The sequence below is a fragment of the Passer domesticus genome, chromosome 9 (assembly GCF_036417665.1).
Source record: "Passer domesticus isolate bPasDom1 chromosome 9, bPasDom1.hap1, whole genome shotgun sequence".
In the NCBI taxonomy this organism is placed as follows: domain Eukaryota; kingdom Metazoa; phylum Chordata; class Aves; order Passeriformes; family Passeridae; genus Passer; species Passer domesticus.
Genome location: NC_087482.1, coordinates 43,429,222 through 43,452,875, shown reverse-complemented (window position 1 = coordinate 43,452,875; position 23,654 = coordinate 43,429,222). Strand labels below are relative to the sequence as shown.

The following is a 23,654-nucleotide window of genomic DNA, read 5'->3' as shown; positions in this document are numbered from 1 at the left end:
CCTGCTCTGGTGAATGGAGGAGCACGTGGGGCTGAAAATTACCAAGCAGGTGTTTAAAAGATATCTGTAAGCAGTTCTGCTATAGTCTAATTAGTGCTCTAATACACATTACAGTGCACAGTCATCATTATTTCCTCTTCATTAGATGCTGAAATATAGCACATCTTTAAAAAAAAAAAAAAAAACCTAACCCATTTTCCTTTTTTTTTAATTTAAAAAAACCCCAAGAGCCTGTTTCTGCCATTTCCATAACAAAGGCAATAGGAATATGATTAATGCACCCATCCAACCTATGAGCACTGTACATTAAAGGCACCATCTCAGCCTAACGTGAGCTCCCTCACTCTGAGACACACTTGGTAACATTCACACTTGCACCAAAGGAAATGATTGGAAAGGAAACAACAGAAGAATGAATCTTTTCTCCTAAAAATGCAGAATCTTATTCTTTGCAAAGAGGGAGGCCACAAACCTGGCAGAATGCACCCAAATTGTTCAAGGCATGGTCTGAGAGGGACAGGAGATCTCTGTCCTGTGGTCACTCCATGAGGACACAGACCAGGGGATCTGCTCTGCCCAAAGTCCTCAGGAACTCCTCCTGCCTTTGGGCATTCCTCATACAGACCCCACTGGGATCACCTGTGCCAAGGAAAAGGTCTTCTCCAAGGCTGTAGGCCAGGTTTCTTTAGTGGTGCAGCAGATTTGGTTGTTCCAGTCAGGCAGCTGGGGTACAGCACACTCCCTGCAGAGCCTTTGGGGTAATCTGGGGGATTGGGTGGGAGATCAGGGAGCCAGCTCCTTTCCTCCATGCCTGTGCACACTGGACACCCTCACGAGTCACCACAGCATCCCTCAGACAAGACATCCCCTCTTCCACCTCCAAATTTAACACTCCATCAAAGGCTGGAAGTCAGGATGAACTCAGCAGAGGGCACAGCAGCTGAGGAAGGAACATTTTTCTGCCTCCTTGGCCTCTGACAGCAACCCTTTAATTACAGCAAGTTTTCAGCAAATCCCTGATCATTCCCAATCCCCCAAACTCAACTTGAAGCTTCTCAGCAGCTCCACTCTTCACCTTCTGTGACAGAGCAATGACAGATGTTCCCAAACTGATCCCTTATGAAACATAACACCACGTCTATAATGAGCCTTTACTGCAACAACAGATTTTACTCTTCCTCTAGAGATCTACAGAAATCTGGCCAATTTTTAGACTAATTCAAGCTCTGGGGAGCACGAAAACCCCAAAGTTGATGCTGATGATGAAGGTGGTGAAGGAGCAGAGACTCAGAGCTGTGGGGCTGTGCCCTCTGAGCTGCTCTGCTCCCAGCAGCCAGGCACGTGGGGATTTACACCTGGAGCTAAAAGGGGTGAAATCACCCCCAGGTGAGGCTCAGGGGTGTCTCACCTGTGCCTTGGAGACACAGAGCCTGGTCCCTATCAAAACCTCAATCAGCTGGAAAAGCCCCAGGATTTTCTAGGGATGTTTCTTCCAAAAGCCCCCAAAACAAAAACCAACACCACAGTGATGGATGCCAGGGCAGGGAAAGTTTTGTGTGCCTTCACTTTAAAGACAGGGGAGCAGCAGCAAATAGGTTAAACAATTTAGCCCAGGTTGTTCAATAAGTGCTTTGCAGAGCCTGGGTTGGGATCTGGAGATCTTGTCTCCTGTTATCGACTTGATTTAACATTGCTGGAAACACCTTAATTATTTTGTTTTGTTGTTCCAAAGAACTGAGCATAGGAAATAGTCTAAAGCCCTGTGCAATGCTGAAAAGAAAGCTTGATGAGATTTTGTTTCTTTTGCTAAGAATACAAAGAGCAAAAGGTTGAAAGTAGATGGGCCACTGAGTTCTCCTGGTTTGCTTTTACAGGTTGTTTTTCCTTATTTTCATTATTAATCAAAACCACTCTGAAGTTTCCTAAGGAAAAGGGTAATGGTGTCAAGAAAATTTAACATGTGCTCGAGATGAATTCAATGCAGCTCTATTACCTGTAGGTCAGCTTGTTTTTTCTTTTAGAGACAAGTTTACATCTCAGCTTAGGGAAACTATTGAACCAGGCACAACAGGAGCTCCGTGCTGCTCCCGGAGCCCCGTTACAGGAGCTGGGGAGAACAGGACTTTGATAATGTTTTAATGCAGCAAGGACATAGCATTTGATTTATATATTGATCATTCTGTACACAATTAGGGGAGTAAGTGCAAGTTTACAGCTGGTGCAGCTCCTTGCTCTTGTTTTTGGAGTGAATAAAACTGACTGAAGCTGAGGTGAGGGGAAGCAATCATGTTCCCTGACCTCAGCAGTGACACCCAGCAGCAGGCATGAAGCACAAAGGCTTTTTAAAACCATGCAGAAGCTCAGCCCCTTGGAGTTATGCTGACTTCTCTCTTATCGGTGATTGAAAATTATTTTAAAGAGATGCTTAAAAAAACCTGATTTTAAAATATTTTTTTTAATTGAGGTTAACCTCCAGCTTTAAAAAGCCAGAGGAAGAGGACTACTTGCTGACTCTCAGTTCCAGGCACTTTTATATTTGACAGGTAAAAATTGCAAAAAAATATTTCATGCATTTAAAGGCTTTTCTTCCTCATGTTCAGCTATTTATATTGTATTCTAATTGCTGATTACTCAACAGACAGAGGTAAATGTCTTTCACCCCAGAGACTTTTGAAGATGTTATTTTGACACGTCCACGCAGACCAACACCCACTCAGCACATCAGGATGTAACTGCAAAATCAATTAATTCAACAGCTATTTCTGCAGCCTGAAGTGTAATTACCCATGAAATGTTGATGGGTTTCAGGATAGCAGAAATTCATCATTTATGCTTAACCTGGCTTGTTTTCCCCTCCCTCCATCCCAGAAGCAGTGCTTGGATGTTCAGGGAGAAGTGATGGATGCAGCTGAGTTGGGTCTCACCCACTCTGGACCAATTCAGGCCATTTTACCCCTCAGCAAGCTGAGGTGGAGCACGGGCAGCCCTTCCAAACCCCAACAGAACCAAGACCCAGCTCCCCCCAGTAAAAAACCTCGGCAAAGCCTCCTCCTCCCCCTCTCCCACCTCTCCTCTGCTTCTCCTCCCGCTGCTGGAGGCTGTTGCTGGGGATGAGGAGTTCCTGCCTGCCCTGCAGGTCTGCAGGAGCCCTCTCCTGCCTCGATGAACACATGCCTGCCCAGCAGCAGCTCCAGCACTGCCACCTCCCACCTGCAGCACTTCAAGGGCACACCCTGGCATGAGGCTTTCAAAAGTCCTCCACACCCCCTGCACAGAGTTATGGATGCTGGATATTAACAACAACTCTAAACACAATAATTAATTCATTTATCTCCAACTTACAGTAGCCTTTGTGTAGAAAAGTGTTTTGCGGTTGAATAATTTTAATTTTTTTTAGCTCTATGTAAAACAGGCATCATCAGTATAATCCTTAGAATCTAATAATGATTCCATCAGTGTAAAATCATTATCCTTGGGCAAGAAGGAAACCAATTCAATTATGATGTTGGTTGAAAAATCGAGGGTGAAAAGTTGTAGTACATATTAAACTTGAGGCTGAAAAAGTTGTAGTACATATTAAAATGGTTACTACAAAATTTGTGCATCCAGGCTAACAAATGCTAATATGTTCTTTTGTTACCTTCTAATTTATATGATTCATGTAAGCCCGCAGCAAGAGAAACTTGTTTTAAAATTCATCTACATTAAAAAATAGCAATGCAATGAATTGTAAAGTTATTAGCATTCATGTCTAGTTGTGTTATTAAGCTGTACACATCAAATCGGGTACTACAAGTACAGAAATGTCATAATGAAGTAGAACAGCATTTAATCAGAAGAATTTCTAAAGGTCATCAGAGCATCATATAAATTCATCCATGCATGACAGCACTATGAAATAAATAACTGCAAGAACACTGTAAGAATAAACTTCATTCTGGGAGCTTTGTTTCCAATAGTAGAAGAATTAGCCGAATTTCATGCTGAGAGAACAGCTAACAAAAAATACTGAATTCTGGAACTTTAATTAATGGAAGACTAATAAGAGGCAGATAAGGAGTTTTCCACAAGGGAGCTAACGAGGTGTGCTCCCTGATAGTTTCCTACCACAGCTGATCTCAGGCGTCTCCCTACAACTCAGAGCAAGTGCTCAGCTCTGTTTTTTCTTCCTCATTAGCCAGATGAGCCCTAAATGATTCCCTTTAAATAACCGACGATTTGTTAATATTTTTGCACTCATAACAACACTTTTAGTGCTCTAGGATGTGTATCATAGCCCTGACAGCTGGCAGCTCCAAGCACTGGAGCTACTTTGATGTCTCATGGCAAGGCAGTGCCTGGGATGCTCCAGCACGGTCAGAGCAGATGCTGTGGTAGCCCAGGGCCAGGCCCAGGTACCCGAAATCACATTGAGGTGCACCCTGATCTGCACAAAACCTAATTGATTTCACTGGGAACCTTCCCAGTGCAAAGCTCAGCTCTCAGGGATGAAAGGGGCAGTCCCACAGCCCGGGAGGGGATTCCGTGCAGGGGCACACGAGAGGGATGAGCCAGGCTAAATCACTAATTCATCAAAGGCTGTTCTCAGGCCCTGCATGCACCACTGGCTCTCACCTCATCAGGTGGCCTGGCAGAAAAAGGAGCCCTTTTTCTGTGTGTTTCCAGCTGCTCCCCAGCCCTGGGTGACCAGAGGGACATGAGGGATGAGGATATTCCCTTCCTGGAGTGGCCACTGCTGGACAGGAAGCACAGGGCACCCCATCCCTTATTCTCTTTGAGCAAGATCCCTGGTACATTTTAAATATGAGGATTGGGGGTTTTGTAATTTTAGTTCTGTGTTAGGATTCAAGCCAACCCTGTTGCTCCTGCTGCAGTAGCTGTGCTGCCAGGAGAGAAAGCAGATAAAACACTTTGCTACCTCCGTGGATTTCAGCTGGACAAAGCCCCAAGCACTGAGCAGCCCTTAAAATGGATGTCTGAGCTTTCTCAGCCTAATTGCAAGTGGGAATTTCTCACAAAGCAGCCACTCCTCTCCTGCTGGTCTCCAAGTTTCTGTGCATGCCTGAATCTGTGTTGGCCCTTCCCCTCTGACAGGAGCACAACAGCCATGGAGGACTCCTGGAATTTGGCATTGGAGCAGGGAAAAAAAAATACAGATACTATATATTTGTATAGTGACAAACCAACTGGATTATCTGTGTGATTTTGTGCAGCACCAAGAGGAAAAAAGAACATGCTTTTGTATGTGTCAGACTAATTTGGAGAATCTGCCACTGTCCCTGCAGAGAAATGCTTGTTTGCTCCTCAAATCACACAGAATGAGCTTGTTCAGCACTCCCTGCTCTCCTCTCCTCCCTCCTCCCCAGTGCCTGTGCTGGTGTCCTCAGCACAGGGCACTGGTGACTGATCCTACAGCCTCAGATTTGAATTCCCTTCACCAGAGCAGCTCCTCCTCTGGGGAGCAAATCTCAGACACTGGGTCACAACCTGCTGAGGCAGGGCATGCCTCACTGGCACACACAGAGTCTGTGTCTCACATTACCCCTTTCCAGCTCCTCATTTCACATGCCCCATCAAGAGAATAATTTCTTTTCTTTTTTCTTTTCTTAATTCTAGCAAATTACTGCAAAAAGCAACAACTCCAGAGGCTGAGCACAGGCTCATGCATCATTTTCATATCTTTTTTTAATTAATTAATGTCTGTGCTGAATGAAAGTATTTATAACCACACTCAGGTTTCCCAAGAAATCATCCTAGCAGCATGTTTACTGAATCAGCAGGAAAAACGAATAAACAAAATGAAATCAGAAAAGAAAAGCAGTATCTAAATGAAAGCCAGAGGAGCTGAAAAGAACCATGAGATTATAATCTTAAATTAAAACTGCAGCGAGGGCAATATAAAAGATATTCTAATCACTACATCCAATTAAATGAAGTAAATCACTAAAGCATGTTAAGTGCCTTAACTATTATAATAATTAAGAATCAAACAGAAATCAAGCATCTCTGAAAGACTGATGATGCACATTAGTGCACAGGGAATGCTGGTTCCCATTTGGACACAGAGCAAAAACATTTCCTGGTGCCTCAAGCCAAAGAGGGTGAGAGGGTGGGGGTCCAGGAGACAAAGCAGATAAAACATTTTTGTACCTCCATGGAGTCTTGGGAACACCCCAAGTGTGGAGACACAAGGTTTGACTCCATGTTTTTAGAAGGTTGGTTTATTATATCATGATATATATTATATTAAGATACTACATTAAAACTATACTAAAAGAATAGGGAGAAAAAGATTATCAGAAGGCTTGAAAGGACAAGAATAGAATGCATAACAAAATCTTGTGACTGCTCACAGCCTTGACACAGGTGGTTGTGATGGTTATCAAGTGAAAACAATCCACATGGACCAATGGAAGATTCACCTGTTGCATTCCACAGCAGCAGATAATTATTGTTTACATTTCTCTTCTGAGGCTCCTCAGCAGGGAAAAATCCTAACAAAGGATTTTTCATAAAATATCATAGCTACAGTGGAGGTAGAAAAAAGATGATAGATAGATAGATAGATAGATAGATAGATAGATAGATAGATAGATAGATGTAGATAAAGGTAGATAAAAGTAGAGAAAACACTTTTCTACCTCCTCCCAGTGGGAGGTGTCCTAGAGTGTCCCTGAGGTGAACAGATCCTGCACAGGGTCCAGCCCTCCTCCCTCAGGAGACAAGCCAACAGGAATCTGATGAGAACTTCCACAAAACCATTCTGCTGAGGCTCCAGGCTGTGGGCAAGCAGAGCTCTGTACATTTTGGCGTTTCACTGTTGGCAGCTCCAAAGCTGAACCAGAACCAGAGAACCTGAGACTGGTTTGGGTTGGGAAGGAACTTTAACGGCCATTGAGTCCAAACCCCCGTGCCATGGGCAGGGACAGCTTCAGCCAGACCAGGCTGTGCTGTCCAACCTCATCTTCCAGATTTGCAGGGATGGGGCATCCACCACCATCCTGGGAAACTGCTCCAGTGCCTCACAATTGTAAAACAATTCTTCCTTAAACCCAGTTTAAATCTACCCTCTTCTCATTTAAAACCATTAACCTTGCCCTGTTGTCTCTGCTCCCTGTGGCTCAGGGATGGCATCACCAAACCCTCCCACAAAAATGTGGATTATTGTCCAAATCCACCCAGCACAGGGATAAAATCCAGCCCAGGCAAGAATCCCAGGATCATGTGCAGCTCCTCATTAAATTACAGACAGTGATGCTCCTATCTTAAATCCGTCTGAGGCCGTGCATGGGTGATAGATATTTTAATTAGCAAAATTAGCAACCAAGAAGTACAATTTAGACACAAGATTTATCTGCAAGTGGTAATTCCCCAACTTTTCTGCAGTAGCTGGGGCTAAGCCTATTGAATACAAAATGGAAACAGTGAACACACACAAACCTCATTGATGACTTCCCTACTTCCAGAGAGATCTTATAATATTTTTTTTTTCCAATTCAGATCATTCCTGCTTAAACAAGAGCCATTTTAACTAAATCACACAGAGCTGGGATTTCCCAGCCTTCAGAAAGACATGCTCAATATTGCAGGATAGCTGAAATCGGGTGAACTCTAAAATTAGAGTCAAAAGTGAGCTGTCTAGACAAAATGTACTCATATTTGGGGAGAATAGCTAAAGACAGAATCCAGGGGGGAAAACTGGTCCTGCTGGAGTTCTCTGCTGCATGAAGAGGCCCTGAAGGGCAGCAGGAGCTGTTTAGGAAATGCAGTGAGCACACCTAGGAGGGATCATTTGCACTGTGTTTTATCATTTTTTCCTAATAATCTGGAGAGTTAATTCAGCCCCTTTGCCTTGCACTTCAGGGAGGAGGAATAGTGTTTGAAGGATCAAGACATGCTGAATTTTATGAGTAGGTTTTTTAAGCAGTTCTCCCTCTACTTTCATTTTGCACTCTTGAAAGATGGGAGATGAAAAACTCACCGAGAAAATACAAAACTGAACAACTGAAACATTGATTTTTTTTTTCCACATTCTTCTTCATATTTGTTTTCTTTGTAAGAAAAACACATTGAAGAGCTCAGTGTGGGATTTCTTGTCTATCTCAGGGAAGTAATCCCTCCCACACACATTGTATGGGAGGGAAGGGAAGCCAGCAGCAGTGGAGGGCTGCTCCTTCCAGTGTATTGCTGGCAAAGAAATAACAACTGCATTCTGAGCACAACAATCCATGCTAAAACTGTTAAAATATCTGCAGTATGTCTTGGTCTGTTTGAGAAAGAAAAGGGAAACCTGTTAGGGAGGGTTCCAGGCTGTTCTGGCAGCAGGGAAGGGTTTGGAGAGGAATATGAACAACCTGCACCCTGCAAAGACAAGGGCACCACTTAGCCAGGACCAAAAATTTAATTAACAAGGACCAAAAGTTTAATCAACAAGCACCAAAAATTTAATTAACAAGGTGTAACACTCCCAACTCTGCAATTCCATTTGCAATATCACTTTCAAGAAGCTCGTTTTCCCCCAGTCCAGCTCATAATCACTTTTGTCCCTTCAACCACAGAACTATTAAAATTCCACAGAGTTGGACCAAGGGCAGGTAATTTCACTGGCAAAACTGATCCTTGACTCCTTCCTGTGAAGCACTCCCAAAGCATAACCTGCCCCAACCCTGGTGCTGAGGCATCCTGGCAGCCTTCAGCTCTCTCAGAAATCAGAGGACTCCCCCCAAACTGCTGGCACTGCCCCTCACCACCCCCAAGGCACCATCCCCCAAAGTCCATCACTCCCAGACCAGATTCTTGGTCTCTCCACAAATACCAGGAGGAAAATGCTGTCCAAGAGCACACCTTGCACTGAAGGCAGGAGAATCCAGCCCTGGGCTGCCCCCAGATGTGTGGTGGGAAGGGGTTTAAAACCAGGGAGCAGCAGGCTCCTTTCCAGGGCAGATGGAATACTGACACCTCATCAAACATGTGCTCTGAGCTGGAGCTTCCAGACCAGCCCAGAGCCCCACTGAGAGGATTTACAGGATGATGCTGCTTTGTAAAAACTGCAAGTTAAAGACAAAAAGCAACAACAAAAAAGTGCCAACATTAATCCAAACAGGCTTAGCAGAGGAATCCCTTCAAAACAGATACCCACAATCCAATTCAGACTCTCTCAGTTTTAACACAAAAAATTGCAGACTACAATGGAGAAGAAAATCCCAGAGCCCAGGAGACAGCCTGGGCCTCCAGTGCTTGTGCCACACCACGAGTGAGGCTCCACTCCTTGGGGTTTAGGGTTATTATTCTGTAACTGGGTGTTCTCCCCAGTTGGGCAGAGTGATGCTCCAGGCCCTGCTGTGCTTCCAGACCCCCTGACCACTGTGGCAGGTGGGCTCAGCCTCCCACAGGCCCCCTCCCAACCCGCCTCCTGCATTATCTGGATCATGTAAGCCCTCAAATTCTCATCCCCAAGGATTCCTCCAGCCTCCCAGGCCTTTCAAATACTTCCTCTCTCAAGAGCCTCCACTTATCTGTGAGAATATTTTACCTTTCACCACATAAAGCTTAGATTTCTCTACGTTTGAACTTCAGTCTGCTTTATTTTATCTTTTAATATATCTCGGTGTCTTTTACAGTTCCTGGTTATATTATTATGCATTTGAGCAGGTCTCCCCTAAGGAATGACCTTATCTATGGGTATTAAAGCCTGACAGCTTTCAGCTGTTCTTTTACTGCTGGATTTGTTCTTTGGGCTGGGGAAGGGGAAGGGCAGGTTCAGTGCAGAACCAGCAAATACCTGCTGAGATTTAACCCCTTGCACAGGCTCTGACTACAAAGCCTTGGATAATTTCTCTGTCTTTTCTTTCCCTAAATTAGCCCAAGAAATAGAAACTTGCATCTCCAGCAATATTTTGGAAGCCTGGCATTTCAGAAATGAGGATTGCTTGCCCAAAAGCCGAGCAGGAGGATTTGGTCATGTGAGATTACTGCCCCAGGTCAGACACACCAAACATTTTAAATACAGATGCCAACAGCAACAAGGCAGTACCCAGCCCCTAAATATGCTTCCATTTAAATTACAAAATGTTATTTTACATTTAGTATTTCAACTCATCAAAAATATATCCCTGTTAATGGGATTCTGGGTGCCCTCATTGCATATTCTGCTTTTTAAGCCCCGTAAATTGCCATCCTGAATGCTGCCTGGTGACAGGGAGTTCTTTAGGGTTCCTGTGTACAGCACTGCTCTTCCCATTAAATTTCCAATAAAGCATTTCCATTTTTATATCTGAAACCCCAGAAACAGCACTGGAGGAACCCAGCGTTTAACTCTTAAATTTAATACAAACTATTTCTCTCGGCATGAAAGCATTTTAAAATTACTCCAGTGCAGATTGTGCTTCACTCTTGTACTTGGTGAGCTTAATATGTCCATGGCAACTGATGAATATTCCTGCTGCTCCTGCTATAAATAACAAACCTATTTGGCAAAGCCTGAGATGTAAATATTAAATCCAGCACAAAGGCAATTTTCTGTCCCTTCTTTTGCTCCATTCTGAGTTAGGAGCGGGTTATTTCCAAGCAGATCACAATATTGCAGAAACCACCCATTTTGACTGACACTGCTTTCAACACCAATCACACTTTTGGGGCTGGGGTGATGCTGTGTAAGGCCGGGCTGGCTGCAGCAGCATTCCCAGAACTTTTGGGATCCCATTAATGCTGTGTAAGGCCGGGCTGGCTGCACAGCATTCCCAGGACCAGGAGTGCTCCACAGTCCCAGCACCGAGGTGGCACAATCAGAGCACAGCTTTTGGAGAGCCACCAGAATTTGTGGCTTTGTTTTCAGGAACTTCAAGGCAGTCTCACCTGCAGGAGCATATGGGCAGCTGGGTCACTATTTTTCATGTGCAAATTAGGCTTGAGGGCATGCAGAAGGAGCCAGTGCCCTTCCCAACAGATGGTGGCATGGAGTGAGAGCCTGTGTGGAAATGCAGCCTTGGGGCAGTGCCAGGGGCTGCACACACACCCGGCAGAGCCACAGCGCTGCTGGGTTTGGGAAGTCACATCCTGTTCAGTCTGCACACATCCTGCTCCTCCTGGCCACAGTCCCACTCTGGTGAGGAGCCAGGCTGGCATGGAGCACTGCAGGAGCAGGGCATGGTGGCAGTGTGCCACGGCTCCTCCTGGCCAGCCTGGTGCCAGCCCGAGGGGCAGGGACAGCCAGCAGAGCTGTCCCCTCCCCTGCCTGGCTGTGGCCAGGGCTGGCTGGGTGCTAATTGTGATGCCTCAGGATTTTAGCTTTGATATTTTCCATCTATTTGTAACCCTGCAGCTCTTTAGTGTGTAACTCTAAACTCCACACACAGTGGGAGCTGCTGCTTTCCCAGTTTGGGCAGACACAACAATTCCTCTCCAGGCCTGGCAGTCAAGGACACCTCACTGCCTCAGGCCTGAGATGGGAACAAAAGTGAGTTGGGGGAGCAAACTTGGGGTCAGTGACTTCATTAGCTGAAGCTGGAATTGGCAGATTCACCCCCAATATGCAAATGGACCAAACTTATCAAAGTGTGCAAACCCTGACCCATGGTCCATTTTTGGGTGCAGCCCCTGAGGCTGCCCTAATGTACCTGAAGCCCTTCAATAAATAGAGCAGGTTTTTATTTCTTAATTCTGCCAGGGATGGGCACTGAGGTGGATTCAGCTCATCTGAATCCTTCAAAAGCAATTGATGCCTTTTTGGGCTACCTGAAAACAGAGGCCAGGCATGAGCTGCAACCACAGCAAAAGCCATGTTCTCATCCCTGACCCTGCTTTCCCTGATGCAGTGCTGATTTTTGCCTTTTTTTTGCTTTTCTATATTCTCTGTATTCTTTACACATATATTTTTAGCTTTGTAGTCTATTGTAATTTCAGTATTTTCCTGGACAGAAAGACAAAACACATTCCAGGACCTCTACAGAATCTTGGTTCTCCTTGGAAACCAAGGTTGAGCACAGCCCTTATAGACCGATTTTTCCTAAAAAAGTTTAGTTCCCTTTTGAGGGGGAGGATCTAGAAGGTACTGGATGGAACTGGGGGTGAATTCACCAGGTGTGCTTCTAACTGGGGGCTCTTGTCAGACATGCTAATTTGCAAAATCTGTAAAAATTTTATACACATTACCCAGCCTGTGCATCTTTGGCGTTTTCCACCTGACCACTTGTGCAGCTGAGGATCTTTAAATAAAGGTAACCCCTTTTTATCACCCCAACTCTGTCTGGTTTGTGATTCTAGGACCAGAGAAAAAGACATCAACCCCACCAATCCACTCTCCACTGCCCTTAAAATGGGGTCAGTGTGTTGTGTCCCACCCAGATCTCACCTTCCTGCCACTGCACCAAGACACCACCACGTCCCTGGCACCCTGCAGCCCCTCAAAGCCCCTCCAGACACAGCTGGTACTGCAATGGGAAGGATTAAATTGCTTCAGAATACTTATTTAAAGCCATTTTGAAGCATTCTTTGGCACAGCATCAGAAAAAATCAGGACTGAAGCTGCTTAGATTTAGAAGGAAACCAGCAGCTCCAGCACAGCCCTCTCCTCCACCCAGGAATTTGGGTTTAGTCAAATTACCCAAATCAGGCTGAAGGGTGCAGCTGTGGGTAAACTAGGTAAATATGAGTGGGAGAAATAAATGGGGATGTTGGAGAATTGCTGCTCAGAGCAGTGCTGCACCCCCTGGCAGCGAGGGCTCCAGTCCTTGGTCACAAACACATCAATTCCAGCAAAGCCCTCCACAGACTGTGCCATCAATATCAGCCTGGCAGCTGCCACGCAGCTCCTGCAGCAATGTCACCACCCCAGAGCCTGCCACAAAAATGTGGGGGTGCATTCTGCAGCTCTCAGCTTTAAAGCATTGATTACAGCTGAGGAAACTCCTCAGCTACAGAAATAAAGAGCTCAGAAGCAGTGCCAAAACCACGCTTGTAGCACAATTTAAGGACATCATTCTCAAGCAACTGAACTAATTCTTAACATCATAATAACAAGTAATGAAACTGTAAAAGAAAAAGCAACTGTGCATTTCTGGCTGTAGGTAAAGTAAGATTTACAGCCAGAATTGCTGGGAACTTCACTGGACCCATCCATAACCTGGATTCAGGGGATTAATTAAATAAAAAGGGTATTTTTTTACACAAATTAGATGGATAGGGAAAATACCAACTTTTTTATAGCAATGCCTCTGTAAACTGCCCCAGTGGAATGGATGGGATAGGTCAGGAATTCAGATTCTGCTCTGCCTGATTGAGGGTTGCAAGGTCTGGGATATGCTTGGACAGCTGGCCCTGGGAAATCAAACACAACTGCAGATATTGGGGTGGAGAAGAGGTGAAAGCTTTCATCCTATGAAAGGCAACAGCAGCTAAAGCCCACCAGGAAAAATATATGCATGAAAAACATGTGATTTGCCCATTTGGTTGGTAGTCTCCCTACACAGCCTAAACAAGGATAAAAAAAGTTAATAATTCATCCACATTTAATACCAGCTTAATTTCTGACAGGAGCTTTTACTAGAATAATTTATTTTCATTTGAGATCTGCATGTGGGAACCTATTGACTACCAAAAGCTGAAAAAAGCTGTTCTTCAGCTTCTTCTGCATGGTAATTCCTTGCAGTAATGGAGCTTTCTGAGAAAATAAAACTCTGGGCTGAAATTTCCCTCAGGAAAAGCTCCAGCAGGGCTGTGTGGAAGTAACACTGAACAAAAAATGGAATATTTCCATATTCCAGACTCTCTGCCACTGAGAGTGGAAGACTGGAGGTGTTCTGCAGCACAGCCAAGGAAAACATGAGATCTGCTCACTCATTTAATGACAATTACAGGTAATTAATCGAGGAGAACTCTTCCCCTGCACCCAGCAGGCAGCTACAGGCTCAAGGTGAGGATGAGCTTCCTAAATTCTGCTGCACTCAACAAAGCTGCAACACTTAAATCCTCCTCTGAATCTTGCCCTGGGCCATCTTAAATGCACAAACAGATGCAGAATGAGCCTTTCCACTGTGGAAACACCTCTCAAGAGCATACCCACCTTCCAAACAGCTTTGCATTTTGTTTACTGACTTTTATTGTCCCTGCTTCCCAAGTGCCTGCTTTGGAAATCTCTGCTGCTTCTCCTGCTGTTGCTAATTTCACCTGTTTGGGCTATTTTAAGTTTCTTTCCGCCAGCAAGAGTCTTTGAATTCTCTGTTAATGGCAGAATGTTCACATCATTACCCCACAGGCATTCCCAAATCAGGCATTTCCATTCTGCCACATCCCCCCTTCTTCCTGGCCCTACCAGCACCCACTCCCCTCTGCTGGGGCTGGGGGGCAGCTCTGAAACTCTGCTGAGTTATTGCTCTCAGAGTGTAAGGAAGTCTTCCAGAGAAAAGGGATTTTACTGCAACAGTCACAAATTTGTCTTTGCTCTTATCTACAGCCTTACCTGCAAGAAAATGCCAGTCCAATATTTCAGTATACTGCTGCCAGCTCTCATTGCCTGGATTAAACAGCCCCATTTTTCCCTAAATTGCCAGACTTCGAATATTTTGTCGCTCAAGTTGTTTACAAAAAGGTTACTACAAGGAGGAATCATTGCTTTATCAACTGAACCAAGACAGAGAAATTCCCACTGTCCAGAACACCTGCAGCAGAGACCTCATCCCCCAAAGGCCAAACTCAATCATCTCCATCAGCTTATAATTAGTTTTCTCCCCTAAATTACCAAGCCAGGAAAGCATCTGAAAAGGCAAGAGCTGTTGCTGCCACCTCTGATTGCTGCAGTTCTGTTTTGTTTATCTGGGATTTCCATGGATGTGATTAAGCATTTGAACTCAATTAAAGGGCATCATCCACTGGAAAATTCACAGCCACTGACCAGGCTGCTCCACTTGCAGCACTGGGAAAGAGATTTAGATCAGATTTTAGGAAGAAATTCTTTACCATGAGGGTGGGCAGGCCCTGGCCAGGGTACCCAGAGCAGCTGTGGCTGCCCCTGGATCCCTGGGAGTATCCAAGGCCAGGTTGGACAGGGCTTGGAGCAGCCTGGGATAGTGGGACGTGTCCCTGCCATGGGAATGGGATGAACTTCAAGGTCCTTCCCAACCCAACCCGTTCTATGATGGTTTCATGACTGTCACTCCTTGCCACAACAATTCTGCTTTCAGCTGGGGAAGGGATTGACAGCACACCACCTCTCCCAGCACAAAACTCACCCACTGCTTTGCATTTCCAGATGCACAGCAATGTTCTCTGATCTCGGCACTGTCAGTTCTGAGACTGTTTTACACCCCATAAATTCCACGATGTGCCCAAGCAAAGACTGACAAACCCTCCTTATTTAGGACAATATACATTGAATTTCATGCACATAAGCAGCCAGCACTTTTCACACTGCTTTTCCTAGAAAACATCTCAGTGTCACTGGGGCAGCGTGGCTCCTGCCTGCAGCTTCCCCCCAGCACGGGGCTGGAACCTGAGCCCAGGAAAACACAAACCCTGCCAAGGCAGCAGAGCCACAGCTGCTCACGCTGAGCAGGGCCAGCACAGGCAGGGCTGGATCCCTGCAGGCTGCCCTGTGGAACAAAGCAAAGTCAGGAAGGTCTGAAGCAAATGGCCAAGCCAGATTTTTTTTTTGTTCTGAGTGGATGAACGTGCTGACAGCTCACAGTACAGCCCAAACTCCAGCTGTCAGCCCACTGTGCCTGACACAGGTAAAGAACTCAGCTACCAGAGATGTCCAGAGCTTCCATCCTCTGAGTGAGCCCACTCTCCATTTCCCTGGAAGCCTTGTGATCATTTCTAGCTGCTCTCCTGGCCGTCAGTGGGCTCGGCAGGGTGAGCACAGCAGGTTTCTCCTCCTCCACAGCACAGATGCAGCAAAGCCCCTGCCCTGTGCCAGGGCATGGCAGACAGGGGCTGCAGGAAAGCCAGACACACTCCAGCCCTGTGCACTCCAAAGGCTCTAAAAGCTTCCCACATCCAGCACTTACACAGGCTACAGATCCTGTGTGTGGATGTGTTCCATCCTGTAAAGAGCACAGCAGGAGGACGTGCAAGCACAAGTCAAGCTCCTGGTGCAGGCAGGAGTGGCACAGAGCTGGGGACTGGGGCTGCCAGGCCAGGAGCAAACACTGCTACTCATGTGAGACAGGAAAAATGAGTCCAGACCCTGATGGATGAATGCACAACAAAACAAAACCCCAAATCCATGTCCTCCTGCCCTGCTCTTCCTTCTCCTGCACAGCCATTTCATTAACTCCCCCTCTGGCAAATCTCTCCTTCCAGCACACTTTTACACCTTCCAGGCCTGACTAGCAGTCAAATTTACTTCCATAAATCCACTGAACTGTAGATTTCTCTGCGGTTAAACATTTCCTTTGCTAGCAGACATCTCCCATGTGTTTGAGCATTCAAAGCCACTTGCAAGCAGGCTTTGCTATCTCTGCTTAGCACGTGCAGCCAAATCCCAGCATGGGGTTTGTGCTGGGGAAGAGTCTAGCACAGAAGGAGGCTGAACAGAGAAATACTGTCACTAAAGAGAGAAAAAAAAAGGAAAGAAAGAAGAGAAAAGCTGACAAGAAGAAAAACTGACACTGGAAAAATGCCAGCCCAGGACAGTCAGGCTTCAGGCTGGCAGCAGAAATGTCACTAAAGGTAGAAGGAAGAGGGTTTCTGATGACAGATGTGTGTACAGGTTTACACAGGGTTGATTATAAAATAAACAACAATAAAAAAGTCACATTTCCCTCTACTTAGTGTTGGTAACAGTTTATGGCAATTCACAGGCACAACTGAGCAGAAGTTTACAGCCTGCAGTCAGACAGAGCCCTTCACCTACCCCACAGGTCAGAAAAGATGTAAAACGACCCAAACACCTGGGTTTTTCTACCTGAGCTTTTTCCCCTCTCAGGGGTGAATCCTCCTGGCACCAAACTCAGACCCCATCTTGGCAGGGTCAGGGCCCTGTGTGCTCCTCCACCATGAGCATCCCACAGGTGCATCCCCCTCTTCCCATGGCACCTTCCAGGGATGGATCCATTGGCACTGCAGAGTCCTAAGAGAATTCAAATTAAATTCATTAAATAAATTCAAATTTAGGGTCTTTTCACAGTGATTATAACCAGAAAATCACAGAATGACCAGGTTGGAAGAAACCTTCAAGATCAAGTCCAACCCAGCCCAACACCCCTGGCACCCAGTGCCACATCCAGGCTTTGTTAAACACACCCAGGGCTGGTGACTGCACCACCTCCCCGGGCAGCCATTCCAGAACTTTATCACTCTTTCTGTAAAAAACTTTTTCCTGATATCCAACCTGAATTTCCCTTGGTGCAGCTGGAGGCTGTGTCCTCTGGTTCCTGGAGAAAGAGCCCAGCCCCAGCTGAGCACAGCCACCTTTCAGGGAGTTGTACAGGATAAGGTTACTTAACCTTTTTGCAAAAATACCTGTCTGAAATAAGATCTTCACTTGTTGAAAGCAATGTGGACTCATTAATTAATTTCAAACAAATTGGACTTGAAAATTAAGTCCTTAAATGGTAGATATATAGAAGAATTTAAAAGTTTAAGGAGGCAAATTGTCACCTAGTAGGGTTTTTATTCTGAGTGCTTCTGTCAGTATTTAAATATCTATGAAAACTGTCTCACTGCCACATTTTAGGAATAAGAATATGCAGCAAGGTCTTTAATGAGCTCAATACCCAACTCCCATACATTTAGCCCACAGCTCCTAAATCACTGTGTGGCTGTGGGAAGTTTATCTCCCAGCTAAACAGCATCAGTTGTCTGCAAACCACCAATGCAGCAGCAACCTGCCATGGCAAATTACCCCCAGCCCAGGCTGTGCCCAGCCCTGTGATTGAGTTCCAGGGATTAACAAGCAGCTCCATTTCACTAAGCTGGCTGGACTAACCCTTATCCCCATGCAAATGAAGAAAAATGTGTTCCCATGAGTGTATTCCAGCGGGGTGTGAGCCTGTATTTGTCACAGGCAGGGGACCCAGGCCATCACTCACTGCAGCTCAGCAGAGACACAGCACTGCCTGACCTGGCCTGGGAGCTCCAACAATGTCAACTGTGGGATCCAGAATCCAGAGAGTGCCAAAATTCTTTCAAGTGAGCACAGAAAAGTCACCAGTGTGCCCAGGTGGCCAAGAAGGCAAATGGCTCCTGGCCTGGATCAGGAATGTTGAGGCCAGCAGGGGCAGGGCAGGGATTCTTTCCCTGTGCTCAGCACTGGTCAGGTCACACCTCGGGTGCTGTGTCAGTTCTGGGCCCCCAGTTTGGGAAGGACAGGGAGGGCTGGAGCATGTCCAGAGAAGGGCAGCAAGGCTGGTGAGGGATCTGGAGCACAAGAGCTGTGAGGACAGTCTGGGGGTGCTCAGCCTGGAGAAAAGGAGACTCAGGGGTGCCCTCCTCACTCTGCACAGCTCCTGAAAGGTGCCTGTGCTCAGCTGGGGCTGGGCTCTGTCTCCAGGAACTGACAGAGCCAGAGCACATAGCCTCCAGCTGCACCAAGGGGAATTCAGGTTGGATATCAGGAAAAAGTGTTTTACAGAAAGGGTGATATGTCACCCTGTCCTTTTGAGTTCTTCTAAGCCTTCTGATGTTTACATTCCTGTAACAAACTTTCTTACATGCTTTTCTGTAAATATTTATTGTGTTGCATTCTTTTCTAGAAGAGGAGAAATTTTATGGACTGTTGGTTTGTCCAGAGTCATTGGACAGGTGGCACTTTCACCCTCCAATCCACTGCCACTTTTGGAAATCTATAAATGTTGGAGTCAGAAATTAAACGCTCTCTTTCTTACCTTGGAAAATCCAGTGTCCACATCTTTCTGTTTTGTGTCCTGGAGTGACAGTGATAAAGTTCTGGAATGTTCTGCCCAGGGAGGTGGTGCAGTCCCCATCCCTGGGTGTGTTTAACAAAGCCTGGATGTGGCACTGGGTGCCAGGGTTGAGTTGAGGTGTTGGGGCTGGGTTGGACTTTATCTTGAAGGTCTCTTCAATTCTGTGATTCTGTAATATCAGGCTCAGCAAAAGGCAGTGGGATGGGAGATGCTCTTCCCATCTGGCAGCTCCTCCCAGCCAGTCCAGCCTGCAGGGGAGGAGGGGGTCGATATCACACATTAAATAATCCAAAGCAGCCCAGTAATAACGGGCTAAAAATAACTGAGTGAGCACATTGCCTGTACAACTCCAAACTGCCTGCCAAGCCTCACAGGACACGCACTCCTCCCCCTTCCCAGGCACCAAAGAGGTACTGCAGAGGCTTGGAAAAACCCCAAATGAATAGGTGACACATAAATTTCCATGTAGGAGGAGAAAAAATATAAATTCTCTGTAGATTTCCCTGATTTTCTCAGAAGCCAGTGCTGCTGACCACTGTGAGGGAAGGGAGGTCTTACCTGGCATTGCAATGGGTTCGTTCCTGAAAATCTGTCAATATTCTGCCTTTGATCCATTTATTGCACCTGGTAAAAAACCTAGCCCCTGATCTGGGCAAGGTGGCTGCTTTATTCTCACCCTGTTTTCTGCACAGACATTTGTAAATGAGGGACTGAGGCTTTTCTGCAGACAATTCCTTCTCTTGCTTTGCTTTCCTCCTCATCTAAGATAAAAGATAAAGTGTATTTGTACAGGTTTTGTCAACAGAGAGCCATAGTAAGAGCTGGCTGGGTGACAAAACCTGGGCTCTCTAAAACACACTCATATTTTAATGGCTGTGATTCTCCTCTGGGAAAGGACCTGGGGGTGGTCAACAATCAGCTCAACAGACTTTCCTCTCACCCACAACCTTCATAAAAAATTATTGTAATCCTTATAGTTTGAATCTTGACTCTCCCTTTATCCTCCTCTTTTCCCTACAAGTTTTCTCCAAGTGTTTCAGAACAGCTGGGGCTGCAATGGTGATCCCAAAACACAAAGAAATTGTCAACTCAGTGAACTGCTAGAAGAGCTGACAGCACATGTCCCAAGGGAGAAGAGAGTCTCATCCCAAATTATCCAAGTGGGGCAGGGGCAAAGCCAAAGTTTTTGTGTCAATCCTCAGTTTGGAAGTAACTCCAAGTACAATTCAGACAACACAGAATTCAAGAGACAACATTAAAAAAAAAAAAAAGAAAGAAAAAAAAAACAAACCAGAAGAAAGATTTGGTTGTGGGAAAGAGAGGGATCTTAAACCAAGAGACAGTTTGCTAGTTATGTCCATTCTGGGAACATCTCAAACCTGCCCAGAGGCAAAATGAGCCAACCCAGTTCTTTGCTGGCATTTGGGACACTTAAATGCTACTTGCCCTGGGTACTTAAATTAATATAAAACAAATCACCCTGGAGCAACAAACAGAAAATTTCCTAGTAAACAAGACAGCTCTAATTATTTAACAGTGGAACCCAGAATAATTAAGCCACGGTATGCAGAGCAGCTAAAAGCTAATTATATAATCAAGTATCCAAAATATTTCAGCTCTCTTTTGAAAAACAGAAAAAACAGGTTGTTTCATTTCAAGACCAGAGAGCAGCCAACATCTCCAAGGACAAGCCTTCAAGGTGATGCATCTTTGCCTTTCCCAGTGGCTGTCTGGGACTTGGACTCCTTCCCTGGAGGCACTGGCTGCCCATTGGAGCAGCTGCTCTCCCTCCAGGCAACTCCTGGCAGCTGGGAGGGCTCTGCTCCCAATTCCCTACCCTCACTTTTTCCCTGGGATGCTGCCAGCTCTGCCTCTCCACGGCAGCAATCATCCCCCTGCCCAAATACCTGCTCGTGTGGGGTCCAGGTGCAGACACAGAGGGATCAGAGCTTTCCCTGCACTGGTTTTAGGAGCCTGCAGCTGTTTGGAGTGGAGGGTTGGGATGGAGGAGCTGGCAGTGATGTCTTTTTGGGGCTGCCTAAAAACAGAAGCCAGGCAGAATTAAGGGAATAAAAGCTCTTCTATTTATTGAAGGGCTTCAGGTACATTTAGGGCAGACAAAGCCCCACAGGGGCTGCACCCAAAAATGGACAAGTCATGTGTTTGCACACTTTGATAAGTTTGGTCCATTTGCATATTGGGGTTAATCTGCCAATTCCAGCTTCAGCTAATGAAGTCACTGACCCCAAGTTTGCTCCCCCAACTCACTTTTGTTCCCATCTCAGGGCCTGAGGCAGTGAGGTGTCCTTGACTGCCAGGCCTGGAGAGGAATTGTTGTGTCTGCCCAAACTGGGGAAGCAGCAGCTCCCACTGTGTGTGAAGTTTGGAGTTACACACTAAAGAGCTGCAGGGTTACCGATATATGGAAAATAGAAAAGCTGAAATCCTGAGGCATCAGCAGCAGGAGGGGCAGCACAGCCCTGGGCAGACACCTGGAGCTGGCAACCCCTCTGCATGGCACAGAGCCTGCAGCCAGCCTGGTGCCATCAGGCAGTTCTGGCAGCTCCAGGGGAAGAGCTGGACACTGCCAGGACACAGGAGATGCCAGGAAAAGTCAAGGCTGGCACCTGCAGCCCAGGATAAAGGAGCCCTTTCTCTTGGTGCAGGGCAGTGGGGCAAACAAAGGTGCCAGAAGCAAGGGCTGGATTTTGGGATTGAGCTCCCCCAGTTGCTCTGCCTTTTGAGCAGTGCTGGATGTCGTGTGCCCTTGAGCAAGGGAGGTGAAACACTCAGGAGCTGGGATCGACTGGGGTCTGAATCCCTGAGGATGTGGCACTCTGTTCCCCAACAACACCCCCACCACATCTTCCATTTCTGCAGCAACCTCAGCTCTGTGACCAGCCAGTGACACTGGACTTGTGCTAATGTCACCCCTGGGACACCCCGGAGTGCTGGGGATGGCAAAGCTCTGGGAATGCAGGCACTGGGGGAAGCAGCTGCTGATGAGCACATCTGGCTGTGCATCTCCACCTCCTGCTGGCCCTGCTCATCAGCAGCCACCACAGCAGCTCTGCAGATGTTTTTAGGTAGCTGGGCCCGGTGCCAAATCCACGTCCTGACCTTTGAAAACAGCTTTTTTTTTTTTTTCCCATGACTGCCGAAACCATCAGTCTCAGAAGTGATCATTCAGGCTCTGTTTCCCTTCAGACTTCATCATTACAAGGTCATCAAGCACAGCGTGGTTTAAAACACACATAAAACAGCCACCAGAGTTCTCAGGAATATCAAGCAGCTTTGCTGTCTTTCTGCAATGCTTCAATCTGGCTGCTGATTAACTCTCACTTTATATTTAAAATTCCACTTGCCATAAGAGTGTCTGAGGGGGTGTTTGAAAGCTGAATGACACGACTGTAATTACAGGCAAATGGATGCTGCATGGCTAAAACATGATGGCTGCAGGAAGACCAAAGGGTGAAATTAAATACTTGAGAGAAGAATTTAAAAAAAAACATTAATGAAACCCTTGAATTATGAGGATTTTAGCTAAAAGCTTTTCAATGTCTTTGCCTCCTGGCTTTAGGCTGCCTCATTCAGGTTTTTGCTTATTAGGAGACTTAGAAATGTGCTTTTAAATGCTGCTGAGTTCCTCACCAGATCACAGGAGACAGAGAACATAGTGAGAATGTGCAAAGTATCACAAGGCTCAGATTGGCGTTATGGAAATTGGCAGCACAATGCTATGGACATTTAACAGGTTCCCCTGCTCCAAAGAGGTGTCACCAAGGGTGATCCCCACCTCTCCTTCTTCATGTCCACTGCTATCTACACTTTGACCAAATCCACTGATTTTCTGCCAAAAGCTCTCCCTTCTTCCCTTTCCTCTTTTTTTAAGCCCTTGCTTTAAATCACTGCATCCTCCTTCTGCCAAACCTCGTGGCTTTTCATCTCCCCTTGCAGGAACTCATGCCAACAAGAGTAGCCAAAGTACTTTTTGATCTCTTCTCGAATTTGAGACCTTTTTGAGCTGGTTTTAAACTGTTTTCATGACATGCATGGAGCAGTCAGATGGCAGACTCTTCATGCCCATTGCTTTTCCCTCACCAAACCCATCCTTGCTCCACATCCCAGCCCCACACAGGACTGGGACCACACCTGCACCACGGAACATCTGCAAGGACTTGGCTCTGCACCTCCTGGTTTGCTCAGGGCCCTCCAGCCCTTTCCTTGGACATTTATTTAGAGCTCACTCCATTTTCACAGCTCCAGAAACCACAAAATTCCCACCCCAGGACTGCAAGGCTCTGTGCAGGCCATTCCAAGACCCAATTCCCAGCAGCTCAGGGCTGGATGTTCACATTGTGCTGAGCTTCCTCCACCAGCCCCACTCCTGCTCTGCCTCCCCCGCTGGAGCTGACGTGCTCATTATTTGAGCTGTTAATTTTATGGTTCCATTAAGTGGTGCCATCAAAGCACGTGGGGCTGTGGTTGATTGAATGATTGATTTTACACAGTTGTCTTCTCCCTGCACTGCTAAGGGTTTTTATTTGGGATTAACAAACCTCACCATTTCGCTATTCCACTTCACAGCTCCTTGGCTCCTGTTCAACTTCTCTACCCTACGTGCACTTTATGGGGCAAGGATCCTGTTCAGCCTTTTCCAAATAAAAATTCTAAAGAAAAATAGCAAAAAAAGCAGCCTATAAGGGATCAGAGGCATACACACATTTTTAGGGCCTAAACCCCCACAAACCACACAAACCCTGAGGCATGATACCCCAAATTCTTTATCTCATT

General features: G+C 46.1%; 1 long non-coding RNA gene across 3 annotated transcripts in view; it reads right to left on the bottom strand.

Annotated features, from left to right (window-relative positions):
- The window catches only part of LOC135308205 (uncharacterized), a 117,037-nt gene that overhangs the window by 12,136 nt on the left and 81,247 nt on the right, over positions 1-23,654 (bottom strand). The gene's annotated exons all lie outside the window — the stretch shown is intronic.